The sequence below is a fragment of the Bos indicus genome, chromosome 21 (genome assembly GCF_029378745.1).
Source record: "Bos indicus isolate NIAB-ARS_2022 breed Sahiwal x Tharparkar chromosome 21, NIAB-ARS_B.indTharparkar_mat_pri_1.0, whole genome shotgun sequence".
Classification (NCBI taxonomy): domain Eukaryota; kingdom Metazoa; phylum Chordata; class Mammalia; order Artiodactyla; family Bovidae; genus Bos; species Bos indicus.
This window is the reverse complement of record NC_091780.1, coordinates 60,068,393-60,086,327: the sequence shown is the minus strand read 5'-3', so window position 1 is coordinate 60,086,327 and position 17,935 is coordinate 60,068,393. Positions and strand designations below refer to the sequence as shown.

Here is a 17,935-nt window from a genome sequence, read left to right as displayed (position 1 = left end):
CTGAGCCGCTAGAAGAGGCTTCCCCGGCCTCCTTTTATAAAGGCACTAATATTGTTCATGAGGACTCCGCCCTCATGACCTAATAACCCCCAAAGGTCCACCTCCTAAATACCAGCAACTTGGATTTCAACGTACAAATTTTGGGGGACACAAATGTTCAGATCACAGCAGGGAGCTACCCTGGTAGCATTTTTATTCTGATTTGCTTTGCTCATGTCACATGGGGAAGATGTCAGAACTGCATGGAAGAAAATTTGTGAGAATGAGAACTAAGAGGAAAAACCATAGTAAATTTAATTTGTCTAAGAAAATGGTTTGGAAGAGAGGATGAATGATAAAGTTACTAAAAATCAATTTTAAAATCTGTAGTTCTGTTTAACCACATTAAAAATAAATCTGGGCGAGCTTGGTTTTGTAATTCTAAGGTCCTTTAGAAAATCATTTATCAGAAGTACTAACACTGCATGAATGTGGTTTACTAAGTAATAATTCAATATAAATTAAGATTACATGTTTCCAAATGAAAAAGAGCGGAAGCTGAGATATAGGAAAACTGTTTTATTCCAGTTGGTGGGGAAAGTCAATCCAATATTGTGACACTGATATGAGTATCACATGCTGTAATCTTTCTGTTGTTTTATTTTTCCCTGTGGGATTGAAAAGATACTGAAACTCTGTAGGAGAATTATTTCGGATACTGGGAAAAGCAGAAAGTGGTTTTAGATAACTTCTGGTAAAAGATTGCATACTCTGAAGGTCAATGTTCTTTAGCTGTAAATTAAAACAGTCCTCAGGGATTCAATACTGATGTGAAGGCAAAAACATCACTGAAGTAAATGCCAACTCCCCCCAAAAAAGATGACAAGAAATAGTTAGTTAATATCACTGAAGTCAAAAGAGAGGCATGATATAACTATGATCTGGGACAATGAAAAAGATATTGAAGGTGCCCAACTGGTATATTTTTTCCATTTTATTCTAGCTGAAGATGCTGTTTGAGTAGGTTAAGATTTGTGTTTTGCTGTTTTAAGTATTTTGTTAAACACAAAGCAAAATAACAATAAAAGTTTAACCCTGTGACAAAGACTGTTAATCACAGTTAACAAAGCTCTGCTGCCTGGCAGTGTGTTATCCTAACTGCACCTTCAACTTTCTAGAAAATAGAGTCTTGGTTACTTTGAAACCACAATGGAGAATAAAACACTCACATTTTACCTTCCAAATATCTCTAATTCAGCTTCACCTCACTCCCACAAAGCCTAAACTCATCAAAGCTACCACATCTCTTACACTGTTGTGAACAAACACTTCAGTTGTGCTCTTCTACATTTCCTACACTCGGGGAAATTAACTTTAAAATGTGAGTCTGGGGCGGCAGGAGGGAAGCTCAAGAGAGAGAGGACACATGTATAGTTACGGCTGATTCATGTTGTTGTACGGCAGAAACCAACAGAACATTGTAGAACAATTATCCTTCAATTAACATTTAAAAAAAATTTAAATCTGATCATATCACCTTTGATTCAGAAACTTTTCTACAGTTTCTATAAAGCAGTAAATCCTTAAATAATACACACACCCTTTTGCGTCCTGGTGCCATTTTTCTCTCTCTCATCTCTGGCTCTCTGTTTGGGTCAGTACTGGACTTTCAGATCCTTGAATGGGCCATACCTCTTTGCCTCTAGGTTTCGGGTATGCTGTTCCTTCTACCTGGACTGCTCCCTATCCTTTACCTGGCTACCAGTATTCCAGTTTCCTGGTGTCTTTTGGTGATCAATTCCCTCCTCCTCATCTTTTGCCCCCATCAACCACAGATTCCATTTCTTTCCCTCTAGTTTTGCCTTTTCCAGAATGTCACATAAACAGGATTCTACAGGATGTAACCTTTGTCTGGCTTCTTTCACTTGGCGTAATTCTTTTCAGATTGAACAGTGCTGTTGCATGTATCAGTAGCTCTTTCCCTTTTTATTGTTGCATAGTATTTCATTCTCGGGATGAACCACAATCTGTTTCCTTATTCACCAACTGAGAGGCATTTGGGTCATTTCCAGTTTTTGGCTACTGTGAAAAAGGTTGCTATAAACATTCACACAGAAGTCTTTACGTGGACATTTGTTTTTCATTTCTTTAAGGTAAACAGCTGGGGAATGAGATTCCCAAGTTATATGGAAAGCATATATTTAACTTTATAAGAAACGGCCATACTGTCTTCCAAAGTGGTTATTTGCATTCCCATCAGTAATGTATGAGAGTTCCATTAATAATTGTCCTGTATTCTCATAGACACAGGAGATGTGGGTTCGAGCTGTAGGTTGGGAAGAACCCCTGGAGGAGGAAACGGCAACCTACTCTAGTGTTTTTGCCTGGAAAATTCTATGACCAGAGGAGCCTGGCAGGCTGCAGTCCACACGGTCAGCCAGCAGTCGGATATTACGCATTAGTCAGTCTTTTTAGCCACAAGGCTTTTTTTTTTTTTTTAGCCATTCTAGTAGGTATGCAGTGTAGTTTTAACCTGCATTTTTCTAAGGACTAATGATGTTGAGAACCTTTTTATGTTTTTGCTATCTGTATATTTCCACAGGTAATGCTTATGTTCAAACATTTTGCCCATTTTTTTAGTTGGGTTGTATTCATTATTGAGTTGTAAGAATTCTTTATATATGCTGCATGCAAATAATTTATCAGATATATATTTCAGAAACATCTTTCCCAGTATGTGCTTGTCTTTCATTTTCTTACCAATGTCTTCCAAAGGGCAGAAATTTAAATGATCAATTTTTAAATTAGGGAGTCTAACTTATCAATTTAAAAGATTTCCTGGTTCATAGTTTTTGGTTTTTTTTTTTCGTATCAAACAAACCTTGACTTAACCCAGTGTTACAAAGATTTTCTCCCATGGTTTGTTCTAGAAATCTTACACTTTGAGGTTTTAAGTCGATGATATATTTGCATACCTCCTTCTCCTTACAGAAAACAGTACAATGGGAAAGACTAGAAATCTCTTCAAGATAATTAGAGATACCAAGGGAACATTTTATGCAAAGGTGGGCACAATAAAGGACAGAAACTGTATGGACCTAACAGAAGCAGAAGATATTAAGAAGCGGTGGCAAGAATACACAGAAGACCTATACAAAAAAGATCTTAATGACTCAGATAATCACGACGGTGTGATCACTGACCTAGAGCCAGACATCCTGGAATGTGAAGTCAAGTCGGCCTTAGGAAGCATCACTACGAACAAAGCTAGTGAGGTGATGGAATTCCAGTTGAGCTATTTCAAATCCTAAAAGAGGATGCTGTGAAAGTGCTGCACTCAATATGCCAGCAAATTTGGAAAACTCAGCAGTGGCCACAGGACTGGAAAAGGGCAGTTTTCATTCCAATCCCAAAGAAAGGCAATGCCAAAGAATGCTCAAACTACTGCACAATTACACTCATCTCACATGCTAGTAAGTGATGCTTAAAATTCTCCAAGCCAGGCTTCAACAATACATGAACTGTGAACTTCCAGATATTCAAGCTGGTTTTAGAAAAGGCAGAGGAACCAGAGATCAAATTGCCAACATCTGCTGGATCATCAAAAAGGCAAGAGAGCTCCAGAAAAATACTGATTTCTGCTTAAGCCTTTGACTATGTGGATCACAATAAACTGTGGAAAGTCCTGAAAGAGATGGGTTAATACCAGATCACCTGACCTGCCTCACGAGAAATCTGTATGCAGGTCAGGAAGCAACAGTTAGAACTGGATATGGAACAACTGACTGGTTCCAAATAGGAAAAGGAGTATGTCAAGGCTGCATATTGTCATCCTGCTTATTTAACTTATATGCAGAGTACATCATGAGAAATGCTGGGCTGGATGAAGCACAAGCTGGAATCAAGATTGCCAGGAGAAATATCAATAACCTCAGATATGCAGATGACACCACCCTTATGGCAGAAAGTGAAGAACTAAAGAGCCTCTTGATGAAAGTGAAAGAGGAGAATGAAAAAGTTAGCTTAAAGGTCAACATTCAGAAAACTAAGATCATGGGATCTGGTCCCATCACTTCATGGCAAATAGATGGAGAAACAGTGGAAACAGTGGCAGACTTTATCACTGCAGATAGTGACTGCAGCCATGAAATTAAAAAATGTTTACTCCTTGGAAGGAAAGTTATGACCAACCTAGACAGCATATTCAAAAGTAGAGACATTACTTTGCCAACAAAAGTCCATCTAGCCAAAGCTATGGTTTTTCCAGTATCATGTATGGATGTGAGAGTTGGACTATAAAGAAAGCTGAGTGCTGAAGAAGTAATGCTCTTGAACTCTGGTGTTGGAGAAGACTTTTGAGAATCACTTGGACTGCAAAAGGAGATCAAATCAGTCAATTCTAAAGGAAATCAGTCCTGACTAGTCATTAGAAGGACTGATGCTGAAGCTGAAGCTCCAATACTTTGGCCACCTGATGTGAAGAACTGACTCATTTGAAAAGACTCTGATACTGGGAAAGATTGAAGGCAGGAGGAGAAGGGGACGACAGAAAATGAAATGGTTAGATGGCATCACTGACTCAATGGACATGAGTTTGAGTAGGCTCCAGGAGTTGGTGATGGACCAGGAAGCCTCGCGTGCTGCAGTGTGGGGTCTGAAAGAGTAGGATATGACTGAGTGACTGAGCTGAGCATATGTTGTTGTTCAGTCAGCCAAGTTATGACTGACTGTTTGTGACCCCACGAACTGCAGCATGCCAGGCTTCCCTGTCTTTCTAGTATCTCCCAGGGAGGCCTGGTGTGCTGCAGTCCTTGGGGTCACAAAGAGTCAGACACGACTGAGCGACTGAACTGAACTGAACTTATGTCTATATATTGAAAACTTTGAATTCACATCAGTACTTCCAATTCCTATCCAATCTGTCAAGCTTTCTTGCTATTCCCCTTTCTGTATCTTAATCCCCTTCTCCAACAGTGAGAAATCTGGCTCCCCTCATCCTTTACATAGTATTCCTTTGGGAAGTCCTCTCGTACATGATAAGTCACCTGACTTTGCAGGACCGATTCCCCCACCTTCCTTGCTGGGCTCTGATCCCGACTCTGAGCTGACTTCCTAGCTGAATATAGGGATGCCTAAATTCTCCTATGAAGGTGGAAAAGCAGGGAGATCAGTCAGGAGAGTGAGATGCATAGATGAGACAGAGACACAGAAAATTAACCACAGAATAAACACACAGAAAGTAACTTCTGGGTCCCTGAAAGCTTTCCAACTCCTGGATCTAGTCTTTTGCTAAGATGTAGCTGAATGCCTGCTCTGGGCTTTTGTAACAAGTTCCTGTATGCTTCTGATAAATTCTCCCCCTTTTAAACTATTTCAGGTTGGTTTCTTTACATGCAAACATAGAATCTTAAACAAAGGTATATTTATATCCTGGCTTGTTCTACAGAATATGAAACAAATTGTGGAAATAATCAGGGCAAAGGGAAAATAAAAAATTAGCCCACAGAAAATGCATACCACATGGTACTATACTATTGCTTACTGTGGGCTGAAATATTAGCTCTGAGATTTCTAGTGATGCAAACAAAGTGTGAAACACTATCCCTTGTAAGATTTTATGTCTCCAGATTTAAAACAAACCAGCAATTGGAGCATGAATAGATAGACCAACGGAACAAAACACAGAATCTAGAAGTGAACTCTTCAGCAAATGGCTGATAAATGGCAAACTCTGTAGCCATCTGGGAAAAAAAGTATTTTGATTCATACCTTATCCCATATACTCAATCAATTATAAATGGATCAGTGTTCAATTACAAAAGACTGGAAGTCTAAATGTCCATCAATAGAGAACTGGTTAAATTATGTGCATATCCCTGCAATAAAATGTTATGGAGATTTGAAAAAAATAGCAAGGAGTTCTGTATCTATTGCTATAGACGTATATTCTTGATATATTGTTACAAAAAGCAAGGTAAGAGTTAATGTGTATGGCACACTATCATTTTTGTAAATGAGGAATGTCTTGGCTTCTACTGTATAAAAAAATCATCTGGGAGAATGTGCAAGGAACAGTGCTTACCTGTTTGGAGCATGGGGACGGGTGTGGGAGAGTCTCTTTACTGTATACCTGTTTATGCTTTCTAATGAATGAACCATATATGTAATACTCTTTTTAAAAGTTAAAAAAAAACAAACAAACCCTGATGAAAATCAGACAAACCTGGTGAAGGAGAAGCTCAGCTAGTCTTGACAGACTGAGAGGACAATAGGAGAGAATGAAAATTTTACCTGCCCACAAATTTCCACTATTAGTGAACCCCAGTGCCTATCCCTACCCAGAGATGTCATTCTTCTTACTAAGGATCATCTCCAAAAAGGCTTTACTGAGCAACCTGGGGAGGCCTTCTGCCTATAGTGCAATATAAATGCTTGATACATATAAGAAAATTATTTCTATGGAGACCTGACAAAGAGTGTTCTACTTCCTAATTTTGCCCATGAACATTCTATGTTTATGTGAAACATCTTGCCAACTGACAGTATATATAACGATCAAAATGTGAGCACTGTAGTACCAGCCCTGAAGCCAGATCCCCAGGGTTCAAATCTAAGTTGTTCACTTATTGGCAGCTTACTTGCTAGAGGTTATGAATTTCTGTCCTCTGTTATTATAAAATGGAGGGCAAGCAACAGCATCTGCTTTACAGGATCCACATGAAAATCAAAGCTTACAACAGCCTGTCCAATAGCAACATAATGCTAGCCACAAAAGACATTAAATACTTCCTAGAATTCAAATTAAAAAAAACCCCAATATTTATCCCAATATGTCAAAAACATTATTGCTTTAACATGTAATGAATATAACAAATAGTAGTGTGGTTTCATATTCTTTTTTGGTAAGGAAAACATACATCTGATTTTCAGGTCTCCTGTCTCAGTTAAGACTGTGCTGTGCTTAGTCGCTCAGCCGTGTTCGACTCCTGTGACCCCATGGACTGTATGTAGCCTGCCAGGCCCCTCTGTCTACGGGGATTCTCTAGGCAAGAGTACTAGAATACTAGCGGGTTGCCATCCCCTTCTCCAGCGGGATCTTCCCAATTCACGAATCGAACCCCGGTCTCCCAAATTGCAGGCAGATTCTTTACCGTCTGAGCCACCAGGGAAACCCCCAATCAACACTAGCCGTATTTTAAATGGTGGACAGCCCTCTTTGCATCAGCGCAGCCCTAGACGTGTCTAGCACGCGGTAGGTGCTATGTGCTCTTAGCAGAAGCATGGTTGCGGTTATGCTACCTCTTTTGGAGTAAACCAGTCTATCAGGTGAGCCATCTGGAAGACATGCATATTTTGGAATAAACTAATGCGATTTTCTTTTAGCCAGTCACTTACTGGACCTCCATATTAATTCACAGCTACAAGATAAAGTGCAAGGTTCCGATCTATTCAAATAAACTATTTACATAAGTGGGGCCGCTGCCCTCATCTCATTTTCTGGTCATCCTAGTTCCGGGTTGGGGATGGGGTGGGTTGGGGGAAGGAGGTGGGGTTAATTGTCTTCCCTAATACGGAGGGCCCTGGACCACTAACCCTGGGGAAATGCAGGCGAGTGGGACGGTCCTTTAAAAAGGGGATGGGGCGGTGAAAAAGAGCGCCGAGCTCTCGGGAGAACAATTAACGGCCAAGGCGAAGGGCCACGTTTAGGGGGCGGTCCGTGCCAGAAGGGGCAACCATGAAGGCGGACGAATTCCGAGCGCCAGCAGAATTCTCGCCGAGCCAAGCGAGCGTCCGCAGGCCGGGCGTGCAGGCACCGGGCGGGCGGCGAAGGTGCCTGGCCTCCGCGCGGGCCCGCTGAACGTCCACGTCCAGCCCCGGCTCCTCCGGGCCGCAAACACCGCCAGGGGCCTCTGCCGCTCGCGTCCACTGTCTCCCGGCTCCTGAGTGGCTGGGGGGCCGGGATTAACCTTTCACCGCCGCGCGCTGTCCAATCACAGGCTCGCTCTCATGCCGGCGCGGGGCGAGCGGGGGAGAGCGGGGGCGCGGGCGCCGGGGAGATTCTCCAAGCCGCCGTGCGCCGTTGCCGCGGGGCCGTGCGCGGGCCGCGAGCGAGCCGGGCGCTGCGCAGTCTCCGCAGGCGCCGGCGGGAGGGGTCGAGGCTCGGAGGCGCGGCGCGGCGCGGGCTGCTCCAGGCCCCAGGTTGGATGGAGTGACCTGACAGCGGGGACGAGGCGACGGCGAGCGGGAGGACATGGCGGCGGCGGCGGCGGCGCCGGGCGGCACCGGGAGGCCTGGGCTGTGACGCGCGCGCCGGAGCGGGGGTCCGATGGTTCTCGAAGGCCCGCGGCGCCCCGTGCTGCAGGTGAGGGGGGCTTCCCCCGCCTCGGAGCCGCTTTTGTGTCCCGGGAGTAGGGGGCGGAGCGGGGAGCGTCTCCGCGCGCCGCCGAGGCCCGCGTGGGCTCCGGACTCCGGTGGGGAGACCGGCGCGGGGCATATGGCGCGGCCTCCTCGCAAGGTCCTGGGCGGGGCGGGTCCCCGCGCCGCCGGGCTCGGCGCAGCCCCGACTCGCTGGCGTGCGTCCTGACTCGGCGCTTCCCGGGGACTTTGTGCGCGGGGTCGCCTGGGCACCGGGTGGGCACGTTGGCGCCTCCGCACCCGGAGTGGAGCGCGCGGGGGGGTCCTCCCCGCTCACTCACCCACCCCCGGCCCGCGGAGAGCTGGGCTTTGACAGGTCCGGCTGCGCGCACCAGGGTGGCGTGGGGTCCGCCGCCGCCGCGTCTCGGGAGCATCCCCGGGAGGCTGCGCGGTGGCCGGCGCTGGCCTCCTGGGTGGACACCTTCGAGGGGGCCGGGAGGGAAGGCAGGCTGGGCCCTCCTGCGCTGGCAGGAAAGCGCGAGCCTTCGGGGGCGCGCCCGGGCGAGGATTGTTCGTGTCTATTGGCAGGTGACCAGCTCTCTGGGTCCCCAGGGGGCGGGTGGCCGAGGCCATCTTTTCGCCCCTCCTCTCCAATTTTTTTTTTTTTTTTTGTGGTGCCAGCACGCCCCTGGACCCTTGCAAAGCGAGGCTTTGGCAAAGGGTTTTTCAATCCTTGGCAAATCAGTGTATGTTTTAAGTTAGCACTGCAGATTTTTTTTGGGGGGGGTGGGGTGGGGGTAGACTTTCCAGAAAAGCTGAGTTCCTCCAGGGTTTTGCCCGCAGTGTAGAGCTAGCAGACCACTTAATGTGTCTTTTTAATGGCCTGAAGATTTGCAAAGACAGATGAGTGAGGGAGTATTTACTGTAGAGTGTTCAGTCCATGCTTTTGTGGAGAAAGTCATGCTTACAGGGACACCTTATTTACCCAGATGATCAGTTTTAAGTATTGAGGTGACTATATTTACAAATATTCAGCTGATGAAAGAGTTTTAATTTGAAGTCTTTGCTTTTTTGGTGCTTTGGATTTTGCTGCTGCTGCTGCTTACTCGCTACAGTCATGTCTAACTCTTGTGCGACCCTATGGATTGTATGTAGCCTGTCAGGCTTCTCTCTCTGTCCATGGGATTCTCCAGGCAAGAGTACTGGGGCGGGTTGCCATGCCCTCCTCCAGGGTGTCTTCCCAACCCAGGGAGCGAACCCGGGTCTCCTGCATTGCAGGCAGATTCTTTATCTCTGAGCCACCAGGGAAGCCCCTTGGATTTTTCTGGATCTTCACAATCCTGATGTTCAGTTCTCTTCCTGTTGCTTGGTTTTCATGTGCAGCAGTGAATGGAAAAGGGCACAGATTAGAAATTAAGTAACTCGGGGGGAAAGAAAAAAAAAAATATAGAATGTGTCTTAGTAAAGGTTAACTATATTGAAAATATATTGGTATAAACATTAAATTTTCTAAATAAAAATACACATTTTAGCCAAGGGCTCCAATAATTTATTAGAGGATGGTGGTACAGATTCTGAATAAGGGCACTAGTGAATAGTAATTTTAGTATTAATATCTTTGGGAACTGGGTGGGCATAATCAGTTTATTTTGCAAAACTTGTTAGTAGCTCTCTGTGGCAAATCATATTACATGTAATATATGCTGTATATACTTAGATATAATTTCTCAAATTTTCATTGTGGGACATATTTTGTAATACTGTAGATTAGAAGCGCTACAAAGAGTGCTTTTAATATGATCACTGTGAACATTTCATGGATTTATTCAGGGCATCAAAATGCTGTTTTAAGAAAAGATGTACACATTGAATTTGGGGAGAAAATACCTTTTTCCTACAATTATTATAATAAGGGTTTGCTTTACCTTTTATGCTGTCATCTCATCATGAAAGGTTAAGTTCTGTCTACTGTGCCATACCTGTGGCATTGTGAATGAGTTGTCAAGCATGGTGGTTTTGCCATTTCTGAATGTTATTGGCTTGGTTTTAGAAAACATTTTATTTTGGTGTGGTCAAATGATTCCTATTTGATAGTGATTTTGTGGCCGTGTATAGTGGGTTGTACTTTTAGTGTAGTGCTGCCTTTGAGGAAGGGTGACTTTTTGACATTGAGAGATTTATACCCTGCCACTGTCTGATGTATGAGATGCTTGTTTCGTTTGAGAAAGTAGGTATTTCTTTGACATTCTCTCACTTGTGACCTTAGCATCCTGTGGTCATTACTTGTGGCTAAAGAGCAAAGGGAAACATTTATTAATAAAAAGTTCCTGGTAATATATGCCAAGATATTTCAGGTTCTTTTATCTATGTTCTTATTGAATCCACACTGTGACCCTGAGACAGATTTAATATTGTCTTATTGTGTGTACATGCAAGGAAGCTAAGACTCAGAGAGCTGTGAATCTAGAAGTGGCAGAGCTAGCACTGAGTCATGGCTTGATTTCCGAATCTTTGCATGTGGGCTCTTTTCCCAACATTACATTGCTGTTCCAAGTGAATTTTAGGGGAACAACCTGCATAAGTTGCAGGTAAGCCCTTAATTAGTACTTGTTAAAAGAATGAAACTCTTGTCTTAAATGTTCATGGGGCCTTTGATTATCTGAGTAAGATTCTTTCCCTTTTTTTTTTTTTTTTTTTGTCGTAAAATACAACAGAACATACCGTTTTAACCACTTTGGACTGTACAGTTCTGTGGCCTTAAGTACGTTCACATTGTTTTGCTCCCATCACCACCAGTCCATCTCCAGAACTTTCTCATCTTCCTCAACTGAAACTGTACCCATTGAACACTAACTCCCCATTCCACCCTCCTCCCAGGCCCAGGCAACCACCATTTTCTTTTCTGTCTCTGAATCTCCTGCTCACGGATATGTAGGTATGTGTCTGCTTATCCATTAATCCCCCCATGGACTCTTGGGTTGTTTGTATCTTTTGGCCTTGTGAGCGATGCTCCTATGAACAAATAGCAAAAAATATTTGTACAAAGGTGAACAAATACCTGTTGGAACCCCAGCTTCTTCTTCTTTGGAGTATCTCCCCAAAAGCGGTCCAATTGTTTCTTGATCATCAGCACGTTTGACTCAGAACTTACTGCCGAGTTTTCTCAGGGTTGTTCAGATGGTTATACTGTATTACAAATAGGAACTGTTTATTAATAGAAGACTTTAATTTTCTTGAAACCCAGGATTTACTAATTTTTATGATCTCAGTTCCTACCAGCATTTGGCAGGTAACTGCATTCATTCAGTTGGTCCATCATGGAGCTCTGTTGGATGGCAAAGGAAGGTACCGCTCAGGTCCATGTTTAACTTGCATAAATATTAAGTTGGAGCTGAGTGACTTGTCCTTGTGCCCTGCATTTTGGATATTCCAGCGTTCAGCTCATTTTCAAAGCCCGATGGGTGTATGTGTTTTATTATTTGCCTACTATGAGAAAGGATTTGAGGTGGTCTTATAATAGATGTTTGAGAGGACAGTGAAAATAATGGTGAAGGTTGAAGGAGGGGTAGGGTGTGGAGGGAGCTGGAGAGAATTAGAAGAGAAGCTTACGACAAGGATAATTAGTGTCTGCATGTCACTAAAGGTTTTCGTTTTTTAAATATTAATAAAAGAAAAAGAGGAAGCAGGACTAATTATAGTTGATATTAATTAATGAAAGGAAGTATACCAGTTAAGCAGGAAAAAGCAACCTTTTCTCTTGTATGATGAATACGCATCTGAATTCTTATGTAAAATGACATTAACAATATGTAGAGAAAACTTTTTACATTTTACAAATGATAGAGAAATATTTCTCACATGCCGTTTTAGAGAAACTGGATAAAGGCCTCAGGCATAATGGAAAAGCTTTAGTAATGTAGATATAGACATTCTCGTGATTTGATTCACTAGAGTTTAGTTAATTTATCCTTCAGATGATATCCCTAGTAGGTCAGTTGTGTTGTTCAGGCTTTTGACAGATGTTGAATAATAATTCATTCACAAATGTACTCTTTTCCGGATTATATAGGCAGTCAGGATTTTCAGGATTCTGTCTGCCAGTCTTCAGGAATGTGTGTTGGTCTAAAAAGTAGGATTGCTTGTGTGGAGGTATATACTCTGTGAATGAATACAGAGAGAAAAGCCTTATTTTTGAGGTTCCAGTTTAGCTCTTTCAAATCCTGAAAGGTGATGCTGTGAAAGTGCTGCACTCAAGATGCCAGCAAATTTGGAAAACTCAGCAGTGGCCACAGGACTGGAAAAGGGCAGTTTTCATTCCAATCCCAAACAAAGGCAATGCCAAAGAATGCTCAAACTACCACACAATTGTACTCATCTCACACTCTAGTAAAGTAATGCTCAAAATTCTCCAAGCCAGGCTTCAGCAATATATTGCGAACGGTGAACTTCCTGATGTTCAAGCTGGTTTTAGAAAAGGCAGAGGAATCAGAGATCAAATTGCCAACATCCGCTGGATCATGGAAAAAGCAAGAGAGTTCCAGAAAAACATCTATTTCTGCTTTATTGACTATGCCAAAGCCTTTGACTGTGTGGATCACAATAAACTGTGGAAAATTATGAAAGAGATGGGAATACCAGACCACCTGACCTGCCTCTTGAGAAATCTGTATGTAGGTCAGGAAGCAACAGTTAGAACTGGACATGGAACAACAGACTGGTTCCAAATAGGAAAAGGAGTACGTCAAGGCTGTATATTGTCACCCTGTTTATTTAACTTCTATGCAGAGTACATCATGAGAAACGCTGGACTGGAAGAAACACAAGCTGGAATCAAGATTGCCGGGAGAAATATCAATCACCTCAGATATGCAGATGACACCACCCTTATGGCAGAAAGTGAAGAGGAACTAAAAAGCCTCTTGATGAAAGTGAAAAGTGGAGAGTGAAAAAGTTGGCTTAAAGCTCAACAGGCATCTGGTCCCATCACTTCATGGGAAATAGATGGGGAAACAGTGGAAACAGTGTCAGACTTTATTTTTTTGGGCTCCAAAATCACTGCAGATGGTGATTTCAGCCATGAAATTAAAAGACGCTTACTCCTTGGAAGGAAAGTTATGACCAACCTATATAGCATATTCAAAAGCAGAGACATTACTTTGCCAACAAAGGTTCATCTAGTCAAGGCTATGGTTTTTCCTGTGGTCACGTATGGATGTGAGAGTTGGACTGTGAAGAAGGCTGAGCGCCAAAGAATTGATGCTTTTGAACTGTGGTGTTGGAGAAGACTCTTGAGAGTCCCTTGGACTGCAAGGAGATCCAACAAGTCCATTCTGAAGGAGATCAGCCCTGGGATTTCTTTGGAAGGAATGATGCTAAAGCTGAAACTCCAGTACTTTGGCCACCTCATGCGAAGAGTTGGCTCATTGGAATAGACTCTGATGCTGGGAGGGATTGGGGGCAGGAGGAGAAGGGGACGACAGAGGATGAGATGGCTGGATGGCATCACTGACTCGATGGACGTGAGTCTGGGTGAACTCCGGGAGTTGGTGATGGACAGGGAGGCCTGGTGTCTGCAATTCATGGGGTCGCAGAGTCGGACACAACTGAGCGACTGAACTGAACTGATGAAATTGAAATTTTCAGTCATGTAAGAAATTTTTTTAAATTTTTAAAAATTTTGAGTACAAATTGTTTTCCTATTTTCCCTAAAATCGTCACTGAATTGGTGGTTCTTTTTAAGTATGCAAGGCTGCTATCCATTTTAAGTAGGTGACTAAGAAGATGCCCCAAGAAAACTTGTCTGAGGATGTCAGTAAGAGTAACTAGATTCAAGACATGGAAGACTTGAATTTTGGCCTTAGTATTCTGATTTTTGAAGCTCATGGTAACATTAAGCGTCATGCTCTGTTAAATGTACTATCCTTTCAAACAAATAGAATTGTAAGGATAGTAAGGGCAGAACAGAACGGTGCTGACATACACAAGGTGCTCAGATTTGCCAAGAGAATAAATTAGTTTATTTTATATTAGTTTTTAAAAGACTTAGAAGCTAACAGTTCTATGTAAAGTAATGTTGCTTAAATCAATACTGTTCTGATTTTGGACAGATCATGCTGCCTGGTTCTTCAGGTGAGGACACATGATCAGGTGTATGGAAGCATTATGGACAGAGAGAATTAAGAATTTCATAGAAGAAAATCGCTATTAAATTGGGAGTTTTCCTGGTGTTGTAGGCTTTCTTATTGCTGAAGCTGGCTAACCTGATAGTTGTCGTGGTGGTTCTTTTTTAGGTGACAGCTCAATGTGTGCAATAAAGTAGGAATTTAGAAAACACATTTGGAAATTCTCTTGGGGATTAGAACATGTCAGCGAACCAGAATTTTAAAATAAAGTGTTTAAAGAGCTCAGATAATGAGAGAAGGATCTCAGTTTAAGAGCTGATCTTTGACATGATGTAGAAAGGTTCTTTGATTAAGGAGTTAGGTCAGTAATCCTATTTGAAGGGAAAGAGAAAGGCAGTGGCAGAGACTTTTTTAAGAGGGTAAGTTTAACATGATGAGCCGGAGTTTTAAGTGGTATCTCCTCGTGCCTGTCCCGCTGCTTGGCCGTCACTCAAGAGTAGCTCCTATTAGTTGTATTTTCAGCTATTTTCCTTTTGCAAAATTAAATATATTAATATTTTATCAAAGCATTATAAGAATGTTTAAGAGCAAGTCTTTGGTGTCAGAGGGGTTCAAATTCTGCTTCCTTGAGTTTATCCATGAGGAGCACAGGGTGTCTGGTGGTCTTTCTGAGTCAGCTCCCTCATCTGAAATCCGGTCTTGATAGTAGTACCTACTTCTTGAGGTTGTAAGGAAAAATTGAGTTTCTTAAACCTTTAGCCCAGTTCTAGCCCACAACCAGCATAAAATTTAGCTGATATTGCTTCAAATATGTACATTAGAGGAAATCTGTTCTTAATGTGATTTGATTATGTTGTGATTTCTCCCCACATTTTTGAATATTGAGATGTATGTTTAGTTTTATAATGGAAGATGAAAAAGAAAAAGGGCTTGAGAGCAGTATTTCACAGATAAGTCTTCTGTGTGAGGGCTTCCCTGTGGCTCAGCTGGTAAAGAGTCCGCCTGCAATGTGGGAGACCTAGCTTTGATCCCTGGGTTGGGAAGATCCCCTGGAGAATAGAAAGGCTACCCACTCCAGTATTCTGGCCTGGAGAATTCCGTGGACTGTAGTTCATGGGGTCACAAAGAGTTGGATAAGACTGAGTGACTTTCACTTCATTCTACGTGAGGCTTGTCTGTAGTGGATCAGATGGTTCAGCTTAGTTGGGTCCCTGTAGTAGTGATACCAAGCGTAACAGAGCCAATTGCTAACTTTCCTACATAACCATTGTTCCTCTGTTATGTATGAATAAGTGCATTATCCTTGAATCTATATTTTGAAGCAGCGTAAACTTTTTATGTATGTCATGTGTACTTGATATAGCCCTGTGGGTCTTATTCTTTGGAGATTCCTGATTTGACAAAAGATATGAATCTTATCCCCAGAAAAAGTGTACATGTGCATATTCAGAATTTTATGTACATTCGTAGGAGGTACAGGGACCCCTGTGGGACCCCATCCACGGATGCCAATTTAAACTATATGTACACAAATAAAGAGAAGTAGTTGGTTAACCAGGGAACAACACAGTTCCAGAAAACTGAGGCAGACATGATCAGTGGGATGAATGAACAGTGTAAAACAATGAGTGGTTAGGAAACCTGTGTCCTAGTTTGGCTTTACTTCTAAATAACTAGATGTGTCTTTAAGGGCAGGTCGCCTGGCCTTTCTATACTTAGTTTTGGTTTTCTCACTTTTAAACTGAGAACATTTGTAAGTCTCCAAGTCTTGTGGTTGGTAATCTTTGAAGCACTCATGTAATTCAGAGACTTCTCTGTTTCAAGCTGAATCTAGATTAAATGTGAGACCTGGAAAAGAGAGGCTGCATTTGTTAAGAAGCGTGGAGGTCATATGTAGCGACCGTAAGAAAGTAGTGGTGGAATCATGAGATGTTCTGAGCGGGAAACTTAAGGTGAAAACCTCGGGAAGTAAAGCTTAGAAAGTAGATCAGGTCGGATATTGCCTTAGGATGGCAGGATCTTTCAGAGAGAATTGAGTCTTTTCATCTTTTATCTCTGCGTCTAGTACAGCTTTGTTGTTGTTCAGTCGCTCAGTCGTGTCCGACTCTTTGTGACCCCATAGACTGTAGCCCACCAGGCTTCCCTGTCCTTCACCATCTCGAGGAGCTTGCTCAGACTCATATCCATGATTTGGTGATGCCATCCAACCATCTCATCCTCTGTCATCCCCTTCTCCTCCTGCCAGCATTCTTGCCATGAACTGTATGAGAGGTACAGCTTAGTAAATGATTATTAATGAATGAGAATCTGATAGGAGCTGTTTAACTTTTGATCTGATCCTTATGATGAAGAGCAAGCAGCCCACTGAGAGGCCTCTGATACTATGAATGAGGAAAAATATTTGATAGGCACTCTTTTATTTTAATTTTGAAAGCTTATTAAATTTTGCATATAACACAATACTGGGATTACCTGCCTTTGTCCATAGACTTGTATATTGTATAGCTGAACATTAAAAAGAAAAAAAAAACCCTAATTTAAAAATCTTTATATGTACCTATCACATATAATAAACCCAGGTAATGTATTTGTGTTAGATCAAACATAATTTTGGTGTTTGGAGGAAAACGCATAATCTTGTTGGTATATGAACAAATAATAGAATAATCTAAATTAGACATTTAAATGCAGTGTGTATATTCTACTGGAGTTAAGGCAAGCTATTATTTCCAAATGCTATTAGTACCTAAAAAGAGTAATTCTTTATTGCTTATGTAATATATGGACTTCAGTTTCCAGCTCTTATTCAATAAAATATATGAAATGAAGCATTGTTAGAGGGTGCTTTCTTTTGGGGATAATTTGTTAAAAAATAGTTTTCATTGACATATGACAGAGTTCTGATGAAGAATACTATTATTATTTATAATCAGTCTTTATAAATCTCTACCTTTTTTGTTGCTGAACATTAGGAGAATTCGGGGTAGCTTTTTACGTATGAGTTGGGTCCATATTTTGGCCAGGAGTAGGGAAATAAATCATTTTCCTAAGGCCTCAATAGCACGCATACACTTAAACACATACATGCATGTGTGAAATCTGTCTTGCGTTAGCAGCAAATGCTCTGGCAAAATGCTTACCTGTGTTGTCTGTGCTGAGTGGTGAAAAAGTTACATAGTACATTGCAGTTTCCATAATATTAATTTGTCTAATTATTTCACTATGTCTGAACCCCCTTTATGTTAATCATCTCTCTTAAAGTAGCACTTATTTATTCCACTGGAGAAGTCATTAGGTAGCGTTTGTATCAAGGAGTAAATCATGTTTAGTCTTCAGCTAAATGTGATAAAGATACTGAAAAAAATGGTGAGATACAGTCTGTTTGTGTATTTATTGAGTACCTATGTTCCTAGACTAGAAAGGCCAGGAGAACTATCCATCGACAGGGCTGATTTAAGCTGTTACAGCTTTACAATTAA

The 17,935-nt window shown here is 42.0% G+C and overlaps 1 protein-coding gene across 5 annotated transcripts in view; it reads left to right on the top strand.

Moving 5' to 3' along the window:
• The first annotated feature begins 8,201 nt into the window (after positions 1-8,201).
• Positions 8,202-17,935, top strand: part of DICER1 (dicer 1, ribonuclease III) — a 75,614-nt gene continuing 65,880 nt past the window's right edge. For 4 of the 5 annotated variants that reach the window (XM_019983371.2, XM_019983370.2, XM_070775631.1 and 1 more), the window contains exon 1: positions 8,203-8,341. The gene's annotated coding sequence lies outside the window, so the exon portion shown is untranslated. Of the gene's footprint in view, positions 8,342-17,935 lie in introns of all 5 variants that reach the window. The other variant, XM_019983374.2, reaches the window with a different exon arrangement.